This window comes from Gorilla gorilla, chromosome 3 (genome assembly GCF_029281585.2).
Source record: "Gorilla gorilla gorilla isolate KB3781 chromosome 3, NHGRI_mGorGor1-v2.1_pri, whole genome shotgun sequence".
NCBI classification, from domain to species: Eukaryota; Metazoa; Chordata; class Mammalia; order Primates; family Hominidae; genus Gorilla; species Gorilla gorilla.
The window spans coordinates 38207165-38221268 of NC_073227.2; the positions used below are offsets into that span (position 1 = coordinate 38207165).

Consider the following 14104-nt stretch of genomic DNA (forward strand, 5'->3'; position numbering starts at 1 on the left):
AGTAAGGAGGAAATACTTTTCAAAGAAAACACATGGGTCGACTGATCCAGAAAGTTTAGGAAAAAAGATACTGGGACTCAGTTATGAATATAAGCAGAGTCGAAAGACTATGAACTGGATAAAATTCATAGATTGAAAATATTTATTTTTAAAAAAGCAGATTTAATCAAGTTAAAAATAGTCTAAAGATCTAAGAATGCGCATGTGGAATTAAGTAAATTGTGTGTGTGTGTGTCTGTGTGTCTGTGTGTGTATAATTGTATTCAGGTTTAAATTATAAGTCATTAAAATTAGGTCATCAAATAATGTGCAATTAGGAAAAGGACTTGTTTGTGATGGTTCCTTTTATGTCAACTTGGGTGGCCATGGGGGTTCCCAGATTAAACATCATCTCTCAGTGTGTCTGTGAGGGTGTTTTGGGATGAGATTAGCATTTGAATTAGTGGAAAGTATATTTACTGACTACTCCTATGTGGGTGGACCTTATCCAGTCCCTTGAGGGCCTGAATAGAACAAAATACCCAGGAAGAAGGAATTTGTCCCTTTTTGTTTTTTTCCTGCCTGCTTTAGCAGAGACAGCTCATCTCATCTTCTCTGGCCTTCAGAATGGAATTTATACCTGGACTCCCCTAGTATTCAGGTTTTCAGACTGAATTAACCCACAGGTTTTTCTGTCAGCTTATAGATGGAAGTTCCTTGGATTTCTTTTTATTTTTCCTTTCTGTTAGAGGAGTTTTTGCTCTTGTTGCCCAGGCTGGAGTGCAATGGTGCTATCTTGGTTCACTGCAACCTCTGCCTGCTGGGTTCAAGTGATTCTCGTACATCAGCCTCCTGAGCAGCTGGGATTACAAGCACATGCCACCACATCCAGCTATTTTTTGTATTTTTAGTAGAGATGAGGTTTCACCATGTTGGCCAGCTGGCCTCGAACTCCTCACCTCAGGTGATCCTCCTGCCTTGGCCTCCCAAAGTGCTGGAACTACAGGTGTGAGCCACTGCACCCAGCCTCCTTGAATTTCTTATAATGGCATGAGTCAATTACTCATAATAAATCTATCTATCTGTTTATCAATTATCTGTCTATCAGTTATCTATCTATCTATCGATCAATCTGTCTATTTATCTATCTATCTTTATCTTACTGGTTCTGTTTCTCTGCAGAACCCTAATAGAGTATTTATGATATAGGATTAAATGATAAATCAATCTCAAAACATCCAGTAGAGTGCAATTTCACTCCTATTATATAACTGCAACAAAATATAATACAAGATTAACAATGTGTTGTCCTAGAATTATCAATTCCACATTACTGCATCTCCAAATTTTGTAATGATCATATCTTATTTGTATAATAAGAAAAAACTCACTTGAATTATAGGCATGTCTTGGAGCTATTGTGGATTTTTTTTCAGAACACCATAATAAAGTCAATATCCCAATAAAGTAAGTCACACAAACTTTTTGGTTTCTTAGTGCGTATAAAAGTTATTTTTAGGCTGGGCGCGGTGGCTCATGGCTGTAATCCCAGCACTTTGGGAGGCCGAGGAGGGCAGATCACAAGGTCAGGAGATCAAGACCATCCTGGCTAACATGGTGAAACCCCATCTCTACCAAAAATACAAAAAATTAGCCGGGCATTGTGGCGGGCGCCTGTAGTCCGAGCTACTTGGGAGGCTGAGGCAGGAGAATGAAGTGAAACTGGGAGGCGGAGGTTGTTGCAGTGAGTCCAGATCGTGCCACTGCACCACTCCAGCATGGGCGACAGAGCGAGACTCCGTCTAAAAAAAAAAAAAAAAAAAAAAAAAAAAACAGTTATTTTTATACTATCCTGCAGTCTTAAGTGTGTAATAGCATTGTCTAAAAAAAAGTATAACCTCAATTTTAAAATATGTTATTGCTAAAAATTGCTAACAATCATCTGAGCCTTCAGTGCATCATAATTCTTTTGCTGGTGGAGGGTGTTGCCTGGATGTTGATGGCTGATAACTAGTTAGGGTGGTGATAGCTGAAGGCTGGGTGAACTGTAGCAATTTCTTAAAGTAAGATAATAATAAAATTTGCCTCATTGATTGACTCTTCCTTCCTGAAATATTTCTCTGTAACACATGATGCTATTCATTTACCCACACTAGAACTTTCAAAATTAGAGTCAATCCTCTCAAATCCTGCAGCTGCTTTATCAACTATGTTTAGGTAATACTGTAAACTCTTTGCTGTCACTTCAACAATGTTCACAGCATCTCCACCAAGAGTAAATTTCATCTTAAGAAACCACTTTTTTTTTGCACATCTATAAGAAGCAACTCGTCATCCATTCAAGTTTGATCATGAGATTGCAGCTTCAGTCACATCTTCATGCTCCGCTTCTAATTCTAGTTCTCTTGCTATTTCTACTACATCTGCAGTTACTTCCTTCACTGAAATATTGAACCCCTTAAAGTTATCTATGAGAGTTGGAATCAACTTTTTCCAAATTCCTGTTAATGTTGATATTTTGTTGACTTCCTCATACGACATCACTAGTGTTTTTAATGACGACTGGAATAATGAATCCTTTCCAAAACATTTTCAATTTACTTTGCTCAGATCTATCAGAACCATCACCAAATATGGCAGAAATAGCCTTATTAAATGTATTAATATTTCTTAAGCAGTAAGACTTGAAATTCAGAATGACTACTTGGTCCAGCTGTGGAATGGATGTTGTATTAGCAGGCATGAAAATAACATTAATCTGCTTGTACATCTCCATCACAGCTCTTGGGCAAAAAGGTGCATTGTCAATGAGCAGTGATATTTTGAAAGGAACCTTTTTTTCTGAGTGGCAAGTTTCAACACTGGGCTAAAGATACTCATTAAACCATGCTGCAGACAGATGTGCTGACATCCCAGGTTTGTGGTTTCATGTACAGACCACATAGTAGATTTAGTATCTTAAGTTCCCTAGAATTTTCAGAATGGGAAGTGAACATGGGCTTCAATTTATGATCTCCAATTGTGTTATTTAAAAAAAAAAGTCAGCCCGTCCTTTGAAGCTTTGAAATCAGGCATTGAATTATCCTCTCTAGCTGAGAAAGTCCTGGATGGGAATCGTCCCTCAGATACAGCCATTCCAGCTACCTCGAAAAAATCTATTGTTTAGTGTATCAACCTTCATCATTATTTTAGCTAGGTCTCCTAGGTAACTTCAGTTTCTGTCTCAGCACTTGCTCCTTCACCTTGCACTTTTATGTTATGGACATGGCTTCTTTTCAGAAGCCTTATGAAACAAATTCTGCTACATTCCCACTTTTCTTCCTCAAATCTTCCTCACCTCTCTCAGCCTTCAGAGACTTGGAGAGAGTGAGGACTTTGCTCTGGATTAGACTTTCTCCATATCACCAATAAGGCTGTTTCACTTTCTTATCATTCACATGTTCACTTGAGTAGCTCTTTCAATTTTCTTCAAAAATGTTTCCTTTGCATTCATACATGGCTTACTGTTTGCAACAAAAGGCCTAGTTTTGGGGCTATCTCAGCTTTTTACTTTCCTGCCTCATTAAGCTTAATTATTACTAGCTTTTGATTTCCAGTGAGATATGTACAACTCTTCCTTTCACTTGAACACCTGCAGGTCTCTGTAGAAATATTAATTGATCAGATTTCAATATTTTTGTGGCTCATGGAATAGGAAGGCCCAAAGAGAGAGAGAGAGACAGATTAGGGAACAGCAATATCTGTGAAGTGCAATAAAGCAAAGCAAAATAAAACAAGGTATGTCTGTATTATTTTCATTTCTTACATTATCAAAGAAAGTTAAATTTTTATCCACATGAGTTAAATGTTCAACATCGTTTAACACTGATTTTGAAGGCAAATGGTTTATTTGCTTACTGTGTGGTATTCCCTTGGAGAAAAAAAAGGTATTTCTTAGTGTGTACATTCAGATTTTCCTGCTGTTTATGGGGAGCTTATTTGTAGTTTATGTCTCTGTCTTTTTCATGTTAGTATTCGCTTCTCAGCAAAGCCAACTGTGCATCTATTAGATAACTTTTGACCTCTATATTTTTCTTCTTCTCTTTCATTCTTTTATTTCTGTCCTTTTTCCATTTTACTTATACTTTTTTCCTCCTTATTTTTCACATACGAAGTTTTTTTTTTTCTCCTTTTTTTTTTTTTTTTTTTTTTTGATTTAGAGTTTAGAGTTTCACTGTGTCACCCAGGCAGGAGTGTGATGGTGTGATCTCGGCTCACTGCAACCTCCGCCTCCCACGTTCAAGCCATTCTCCTGCCTCAGCCTCCTGAGTAGCTGGGATTACAGGCACCTGCCACCACACTTCGGTAATTTTTGTATTTTTAGGACAGACTGGGTTTCGCCATGTTAGCCAGTCTGGTCTCGACCTCCTGACCTCAGGCAGTCCGCCCGCCTCGGCCTCGCAAAGTGCTGGGATTACAGGCATGAGCCACTGCTCCCGGCCCCATATGAAGTTTTTTTATAGCACTCTCTTGCTTGTTTTTGAGTCTCATGGACTTTTATTTCCATGTGATTTTTGTTTACTTTCTTTCTGTAGCTCACCTAATCCCAGCCATGTCAAAAGTGTATGTCCTATTCTCTTACCGTTATTTGTATTCTAATGTTTGAAGTGTGTTTTTAATTACTCACAGCAACTATGCTCTTCAGTATTTGTGGACTGAATAAATTAATCTATACAATTTATTATTCAGGAATTATTTTTATGCGATGTGTTTTGTTTATTTTTTAGTGGCTGAATATATGCTATGGTATTAGTTGTTTGCATACCTAAATGTGTTTTTGTGGTTGCCAGTAACGGTTTTTCCTTCTCATATTTAGCATTCCCATAAGGACCTCTTGTAAGGCAGGTCTAGTGATAACAAATTCCCTTTGCATTTGCTTTTTTGAAAATGACCTTATTTCTCTTTCACTTATGAAGCTTAGTTTGGCTGGATATGAAATTCTTGGTTAGATTTATTTGCTTTAAAAATGCTAAATATAGGACCCCATTATCTCCTGGCTTGTAGGGTTTCTGCTGAAAGGTCTGCTGTTAGCTTGAAAGGGTTCTTATTGTAGGTAACCTGCCCTTTCTCTCTAGCTGTCTTTAACATTTTTCCTTTGATTTCAACCTTGGATAATCTGATGACTACATGTCTTGAGGATGCTCATCCTGCATTGTGTCTTGCAGAGGTTCTCTGCCTTTTCTGGATTTGTTGGCTTCTGTAGCAAGGTTGGGACAATTTTCATGGATTATATCCTCAAATATGTTTTCCAAGTTGCTTGCTTTCTCTCTTTCAGGGACACCAATAAGTTTTAGATTTGTTCTATTTAGCTAATCCCATATTTCTCATAGGTTTGGTTCATTCTTCTTTATTGTTTGTCTTACTGAATTACTTCAGAGAACAGATCTTTGAGTCCTGAGATTATTTCTTCAGCTTGGTTAATTCTACTATTAATATTTGCAATTGTATTATCAAATTCTTGACATAGGTTTTTCAGCTCTATCAGTTCAGTTTGGTTCTTTTATGAAATAGCGATTTTCTCTTTTATCTCCTGTATCATTTTATTGCATTCCTCAGAGTGGCACACCAAAAGAAGGTATCAACAGAATAAACAGACAACCTATGGAAGGAGAGAAACTATTTGTAAACTATGCATCCAACAAAGGTCTCATATTCAGAGCCTATAAGGAACTTAAACAAATTAGCTAAGACAAACAATCCTATTAAAAAGTGGACAAAGGACATGAACAGACACTTTTCTAAAGAAGACACACATGGCCAACAATCATCTGAAAAAGTGCTCAACATCACTAATTATTAGAGAAATGCAAATCAGAACTATAATGAGGTATCATCTCAGGCCAGGCAGAATGGCTATTACTAAAAAGTCAAAAGAAAAAAAAAAAGAAAAGAAAAGGAACTGTTGCTGGTGAGGTTGTGGAGAAAAGGGTACATTTATATGCTGGTGGTGGGAATGTAAATGACTTCAGCAATTGTGAAAAATCAGTGTGGCAATTTCTCAAAGAACTTAAAATGGAAGTCCCATTAAACCCAGAAATCTCACTATTGGGTATATACTCAAAGGAGTATAAATTATTCTGCCATAAAGACACATACATATGTTCATCACAGCACCATTCACAATAGCAAAGTCATGGAATCAACCTAAATGCCCACCAACAGTAGACTGGATAATGAAAATGTGTTACAAATACACCATGGAATACCACGCAGCCATAAAAAAAAGAACAAGATGATGTCCTTTGCAACAACATGGATGGAGCTGGAGGCCATAATGCTAAGTGAACTAACACAGGAATGGAAAACCAAATATCACATGTTCTAACTTTTACGTGGGAGCTAAACACTGAATACACATGGACACAAAGAAGAGAACAACAGACACTGGGCCCAACTTGAGAGTGGAGGATGGCAGGAGGGAGAGGAATTGAAAAACTACGTATTGACTATTATACTTACTATCCGAGTGACAAAATAATCTGTGCACCAAACAACCCATGACAAGCAATTTGTCTATATAACAAACCTTTACCTGTACTCCTGAACCTAAAGTAAAAGTTTAAAAAAACCTCCAATTTCAAATTTTAAAATCATATTATGACAGATTACTAAATGTATCCTTGCTAAAAAATAAACAAAATACATGTATATGCAATGGGATGGATAAATATTACAAACATAATGTTGCATAAAATAATGATTAAACAGTAATATATAGATGTGATATGTGCTATGTGTTTTTCCTTCTTTTTTTAAAGAGTGTTTATGTTTGAATTCTATATATAATGAATTAAGGTTATTACTCTTCTTGAAATGAGGTTTATTTGCATTTGTTACTTTTTCATAAAGAGTTCACAGAGGGAAAGATGGCAGAGTATAGGGGATTTCTTTCAAGTGATTTGCTATTTCAATTAATACATACTTTCTAGGAAAAACTTCATTGTATCTTACTTCTTTTTCTTGAGGCCTCTCCTCTGAACTACATGCCTTTCTTCTAGGGAAAGGAGGAAAGCTTTTTACCTAGGGAAAAGGTCAGTGTGGCATTCATTAAAATTTCTATATCTAAAGATAAAAATGTATAGCAGTAGAACAAATTCTCACAAAAAATACCTAACCTTCTATAATAGACAGGAGCAGAGCACTCTAAGACTTTGTATGTTTTGTCTCTCCAGGTGTATACCCACTTAGAGTTAGCAATGATCACATGACATATTTTAGCCAATGCAACGTGATCTGAAGTGTCATGTGTCATTCTCATGCAAACGCACAAAGAACTAACACCTGATGTGTTATGTACCCTCCAGCTGTCAAAAGGAACCCAAATACTTTTGTGTTATATGGCAGTGAGATAAAAAGTAGAACTGTCATACTAGGATGTCTGTACATTTATCTATCATAAAATGCTTCCTCTATATAAAAAAGAATTAACATATCTGTTTTTTCATTCCTTAAAACAAGTGATCATCTATTTACCCTTTTAGATACATTTTAAATGTTTTTGCATATTAATTAAAATAAAAATAATGAATATATTATTAAGAAACATGGTTTTAACTAAGATAGCCAAATGGTTGCACCTAAGTAAAATTATTCAAAAATTCTATTTCAGAATTTTTTTATTTATATAGGGTCTTAAAAAATAAGAAAGATACAGGAATATGTAAGGTCCTTATATATTCCCTATACCTATCTACCTGTTTGAAAAGAATTAGAAATTTACCCCCTTTTAGCATTTGATTAAAGGTAATGAGTAAAGAATATACTTCTAAAATTATCAGTTCACAAGATTCTTTCTACTGAAAACTAGAATAGACATGCAAGATTTTATACACCTACTATTACAAAACTTTATGCTCAATTCTAAGAATATTGTCTACTTTTCCTCTGTCACTGTCTGTTATAAAGTTGCTTTCTTGTCTGAGATACTGAGAGGTGACAGCGTGCTGGCAGTCCTCAGAGCCCTCGCTTGCTCTCGGCGCCTCCTCTGCCTGCGTTCCCACTTTGCCAGCACTTGAGGAGCCCTTCGGCCGGCCGCTGCACTGTGGGAGCCCCTTTCTGGGCTGGCCAAGGCCAGAGCCGGCTCCCTCAGCTTGCAGGGAGGTGTGGAGGGAGAGGCGAGCAGGAACCGGGGCTGCGCACAGCGCTTGCGGGCCAGCTGGAGTTCCAGATGGGCGTGGGCTTGGCGGGCCCCACACTTGGAGTGGCCTGCCGGCCCCGGGCAGTGAGGGGCTTAGCACCCGGGCCAGCGGCTGCGGAGGGTGTACTGGGTCCCCCAGCAGTGCCGGTCCACCAGCGCTGCACTTGATTTCTCGCCGGGCCTTAGCTGCCTTCCCGCGGGGCAAGCCTCGGGACTGCAGCCTGCCATGCCTGAGCCTTCCCCCGCCTCCATGGGTTCCTGTGCAGCCGGAACCTCCCCGACGAATGCCGTCCCCTGCTCCATGGTGCCTAGTCCCATCGACCGCCTGGGCTGATGAGTGCGAGCACATGGCGCAGAACTGGCAGGCAGCTCCACCTGCAGCCCCAGTGCGGGATCCACTGGGTGAAGCCAGCTGGGCTCCTGAGTCTGGTGGGGATGTGGAGAGTCTTTATGTCTAGCTCAGGGATTGTAAACACACCAATCAGCACCCTGTGTCTAGCTCAGGGTTTGTGAGTGCACCAATCGACACTCTGTATGTAGCTGCTCTGGTGGGGCCTTGGAGAACCTTTATGTCTGGCTCAGGGATTGTAAATACACCAATCAGCACTCTGTATCTAGCTCAAGGTTTGTAAACGCACCAATCAGCACCCTGTCAAAACAGACCACTCGGCTCTACCAATCAGCAGGATGTGGGTGGGGCCAGATAAGAGAATAAAAGCAGGCTGCCCCAGCCAGCAGCGGCAACCCGCCCAGGTCGCTTCTGTACTGTGGAACGTTTGTTCTTTCACTCTTTGAATAAATGTTGCTATTGCTCACTGTTCGGGTCCACACTGATTTTATGAGCTGTAACACTCACCGCGAAAATCTGCAGTTTCTCTTTTGAAGCTAGCGAGACCGTGAGCCCACGAGGAGAAACGAACAACCCCAGAGGCGCGGCCTTAAGAGCTATAACACTCACCGCGAAGGTCTGTAGCTTCACTCCTGAGCCAGCGAGACCGCGAACTCACCAGAAGGAAGAAACTCCGAACACATCCGAACATCAGAAGGAACAAACTCCAGACGCGCCACCTTAAGAGCTGTAACACTCACCTCGAGGGTCCCCGGCTTTATTCTTAAAGTCATTAAGACCAAGAATCCACTAATTCCGGACACAATACCAATTCCTCCAACCTACTTTGCCTTTATGGAACTTTTGTTTGAGGTCTCATGCTCTAACCTAATGCAAGCTCTCTCATGAAATCTGTCAGTTATAACTGATCTCCACATGGCAGGAACTCTTTTAGAACTTTATTCCAATCTCAAAATAGAAGTTTTGTGATTACTTTTTCAGTTTCTAAGATGTTATTTTAAGTTCTGTTTGCACATTTCAAGCTTCTTGACGGTTTTCATTTATTTACCACATTGTAGAATGTTTTCTTGAAAAATAACGATGCCTAAAACGTATTTGTGAAAGAGAAAAGAAATTAGAGAGGAAATGTAAGAAAAAAATGGAAGGGAGGATGGGAAGCCCAGATGAAGAAGGAAGCGGGGAAGGAGGGAGCGAGAGAAGGAGGGAGGAAGGAAGGAAATGAGGGAGGAAGGGGGGCAAGAAGGCAGAAAGTGGAGGGAGGGAAGAAGGAAGGGAAGGAAGAGAAGAAGCATATCTCAGGGAGTTAGAAAGGAGAAAAGGGAAGAATGAAAGAGAACATTTACTAACATCATGAAAATTTTGATTGAGAAGATATTTTAATGCGTTTATTTCTAACATATCAACATGCTACATCTAATGAGCTAGAAGGACAACTCTAACTTGCTATGGTTTTCAAATATAAGGTGGTGATTATCAAAACATTCATTCTTTTATATATTCTTCTTTCTCTCTAGAATATGTTTCTTTTCTGTTTTTGTTTTCCTGTCATTCTACATGTTTTCCAAAGAAGATAATAGCAATTACTATTCCATATTATTACAATCTAATTCCAGATAGTTAACATGGATTTCGTGCTATGATGGTAGCTTTCGTAGTGCATTTGTATGAATTGCGTTACTTCAGCCAATATATATATATATATTCCTTATAAGAAATATATATATATTACTTATAAGCAAGTGACTTTATTTGAGATTTATGGGAATCTGTTGACAACCAGTGATTTCCTCATTTGTATGTAAATACCTATTTACATGTAATACTGTCAAGAAAGTAAAAATAAAGATGACTAAGTATTAGCAAACAGTGGTACATGTGTCAAGAATGGTAAGATAGAATAAGATTTATTTTCCCTGAGTTTCTATCTGAGGATGAGTCACAAATATTCCATCATCACTTCCAGTCAACTTGTACTTCAAATTCTTTCATGAGGATAACATAACTAAAACTAGACAATCACTGACACAATCAACAGTAGTAACGTGGAGCACACACACTGTGTCCTTCACATGTAGCTAATTATCATCTTCCATCATTTAGACACAATTCTTCCAGAATGGTGAAAACTAACATTATAATAAAAAAGAACAAATCATCTGAGGTTGGTCATTTATTTTATACAAAATAATTGGACACATTAAGAAAATATCTCCCAAGTTTTAGTAATCCACTTACCACACTGATAATCTTTTGACAAACATTTATGTCATCTTCTAGCTTTAACTAACTTTTTTTTCATATTTAAATATTTAAAAGGAAACTTTGTATGACTGCCATAGGTCACGGATGACAAGTGAAATAATTTATGAAAATTCTTAAAACCAAGCCTAAAAAAGTCTTCTGTTGATTGGCCAAACTTGGTGGCTCACGCCTGTAATCCCAACACTGTAGGAGGCTGAGGTGGGCAGATCACCTGAGGTCAGGAGTTCAAGACCATCCTGGCCAACATGGTGAAACCCAATCTCTACTAAAAATACAAAAATTAGCCAGACTTGGTGGTGGGCACCTGTAATCCCAGTTACTTGGGAGGCTGAGGCAGGAGAATCACTTGAACCCAGGAGGCGGAGTTTGCAGTGAACTGAGGTCGCACCATTGCACTCCAGCCTGGGCGACAAGAATGAAACTGTGTCTGAAAAAAAAAAAAAAAAAAAAAAACTTCTGGTGCTTAATAACCAAAAATGCAAATAACATGACCAAAAACAACATTATGAAACAAGAAATTTTATTAAATTATAGATAGATAATCTTTCCTGCTGAAGGCTTCGAGCCTGAGGTCTAGTTTCACTTAGTTAAAACTGAATTTTTAAGATGATAAAGACATGGTAACACCAAACTGTCTCTCCTTTTATCTAATCAGAATTGATGTATATAAAATTTAAAATATCTTTAGATAACAGTGCATGAGTTGACATATTATTTAATTTGGAATGTGCGAATAACACTTTAGAAAACATTACTTGAATGAATGCTACAAACAGGCTTCAGAATGTCTGTGGCCCTTCTGGAGTTGAATGCAGTATATATCAAGATTGTCTATAGTTTTATTTCATATGCTCTATGGAGATTGTAACTCAACAAAGATTAAATACTGCCTTACATAAATATTCAAATGCCAAAAGATAATTTTATTTATCTATATTTGTTTTATTTTATTTTTGCCAAGTTGGAGGGAGCTCAAGCAATATTTTGTGAGAAAAATATTTCAATGGCCTTTTTTAGTGGAACTGGAACAAGGAGAATTTTGTAATAGACAGCAACCAGTCTGGACTTTTAAAAAGATATCAAATATCCAATTTAGAGCATGTCATTAAGTATTAGAGGACACTGATTAACTACCAAAAGTTATGGGATGGGCCAGTCCTGGTTTCCAATATTGGCTCAGTCACACACAGTGCTGTCAATACCGTCATAGCCCTGAATTCTAAGTCTCAGGTTTTTTTGTTGCTTTTATAGAAATTATTGTCAGTATTAAATAAAATAAAAAATATAAGAAGGTCAGAGCATATTACGTAGTGCCTTTGGCATACCAAGCATGCCAAACATAGTAGCTATTAAGACCTGCTGGATACTATATGCTGGATACAAATTATCACAAGATAGAATGGAGTAAAGAAAAAAATAGGAGAAAAATAATTAACATAATTCAAGGTGGCTTGTTGAAAACTGAAGTCAACAGTAATAGTTATTAATTGGTAAGTCAATATGACCCAGAGAGGTGATTCCCTATATAGGTAAACATGTCCTCTGAGGTTTGTATTTCCTGATAAGCAGCATACGATTTTTATCTTTGCCAAACATACATGTGCTATTATACATCGAGGTTTACTTTTCCAATTTTAGAAAATAACATTTAAAACAGAGTTTAAATAGACAAATTGTGCATATTAGGGCTCAGTACTGTTATGGAGAAACATATACGTATCATTCTTTCCCACAGAAAAATAGGGATTGATGAATTATGAATTTTCACAGACTGAGACAGGCTCTGTGCTAAATTTAATTAAATTCTGAATATAAAGTATAATCCTTTTCCTTAAAGTCCTTTTGACCTTTTTTTTCACTTATTTTTCATAAGCACCCTTCCCCCACCCCATCCCCCACACTAAATTGTAAGCTTTGAGATCATGGAGTTCATACAGGATATCTTCAGAGGATAGGAAAAAGTGTAGTATGTAGATCTTCAACAAATATGAGGCCTATGCAGCAGTAGTTTAAATAAAAATATTTTATTTCCTTTAATATTCATTGTCAAACAATGAACAATTGGCCGGGTGTGGTGGCCCACACCTATAATCCCAGCACTTTGGGAGGCCGAAGCTGACGGATCACCTGAGGTAGGGAGTTCGAGACCAGCCTGACCCACATGGGGAAACCCTGTCTCTACTAAAAATACGAAATTAGCCGGGCCTGGTGGCGCATGCCTGTAATCTCAGCTACTCAGGAGGCTGAGGCAGGAGAATTGCTTGAACCCGGGAGGCTGAGGTTGCAGTGAGTCAAGATTGGCCATTGCACTCCAGCCTGGGCAACAAAAGCAAAACTCCGTCTCAAACAAACAAACAAAAATGATAATAATAATGAAAAACAAAACAATGAACCATTAAACAATGTACAAAATAAAAATTTTATAGAATTCAATTTTTTTTTTTTTTGAGACGGAGTCTTGCTCTGTCGCCCAGGCTGGAGTGCAGTGGTGTGATCTCGGATCACTGCAAGCTTTGCTTCCCGGGTAGTTGCTGGGACTACAGGCGCCCGCCACCACGCCCGGCTAAATTTTTGTATTTTTAGTAGAGACGGGGTTTCACCATGTTAGCCAGGATGGTCTCGATCTCCTGACTTCATGTTCCGCCCGCCTCAGATTCCCAAAGTGCTGGCATTACAGGCGTGAGCCACTGCGCCTGGCTAGAAATCAATATTTTTGAGAGAAAACTCTTCTCTTCCACTCTTGCATGTTCCTTCTACATTTCGATTATGGTCATATTTGCTTAAGCCCATTTACTTTCGCATATGTGGCTTTTCTCTGACACTACTTATTCCATATAGGGTAAAGTAGTGTGACTTACCTGATTGTAATTTGTTACAAATAAACTTGGCATGTGGGGATCACTTGACAGATCATACTTCTAAAAACTGCCACAATCTTATCTCTCATATCACAAACTAGTTTGCGGTTTGTTCATATCACACCCTCAACAAGAGGTGGGGTCTGTTTTCCCTCCCGTTGCATTTAGTTTGGCTCTATGCCTATTGTAATTAAAACAAACAAACAAAAACAGTAGAAATACCATTCTGAAATTTCGAAGTCCAGGTACTAAGCAAGCTTAGCAGCTTCTACTTTTGTGCTCTGGAGTAAGTAATCCACCAGCTAATAAGTCGGAATAAACTGAGACTTCCACAGTAACAAGAAACCAGAACTAGATACACGAAGAGGCTGTGTAGATAGAGACAGTCAAATGCCTGTCCAGTCATCATTACTGCTAGGCTTCATCCATTTTAGGAAAGAAGTCATCTTGGATGTTTTAGTCCTAGCTGATGCCATTGGG

General features: G+C 38.4%; 1 pseudogene; it reads right to left on the reverse strand.

Moving 5' to 3' along the window:
- Positions 1-8504, reverse strand: part of LOC101146494 (cathepsin B-like) — a 90752-nt pseudogene extending 82248 nt beyond the window's left edge.
- Between the last annotated feature and the right edge of the window lie 5600 nt (positions 8505-14104).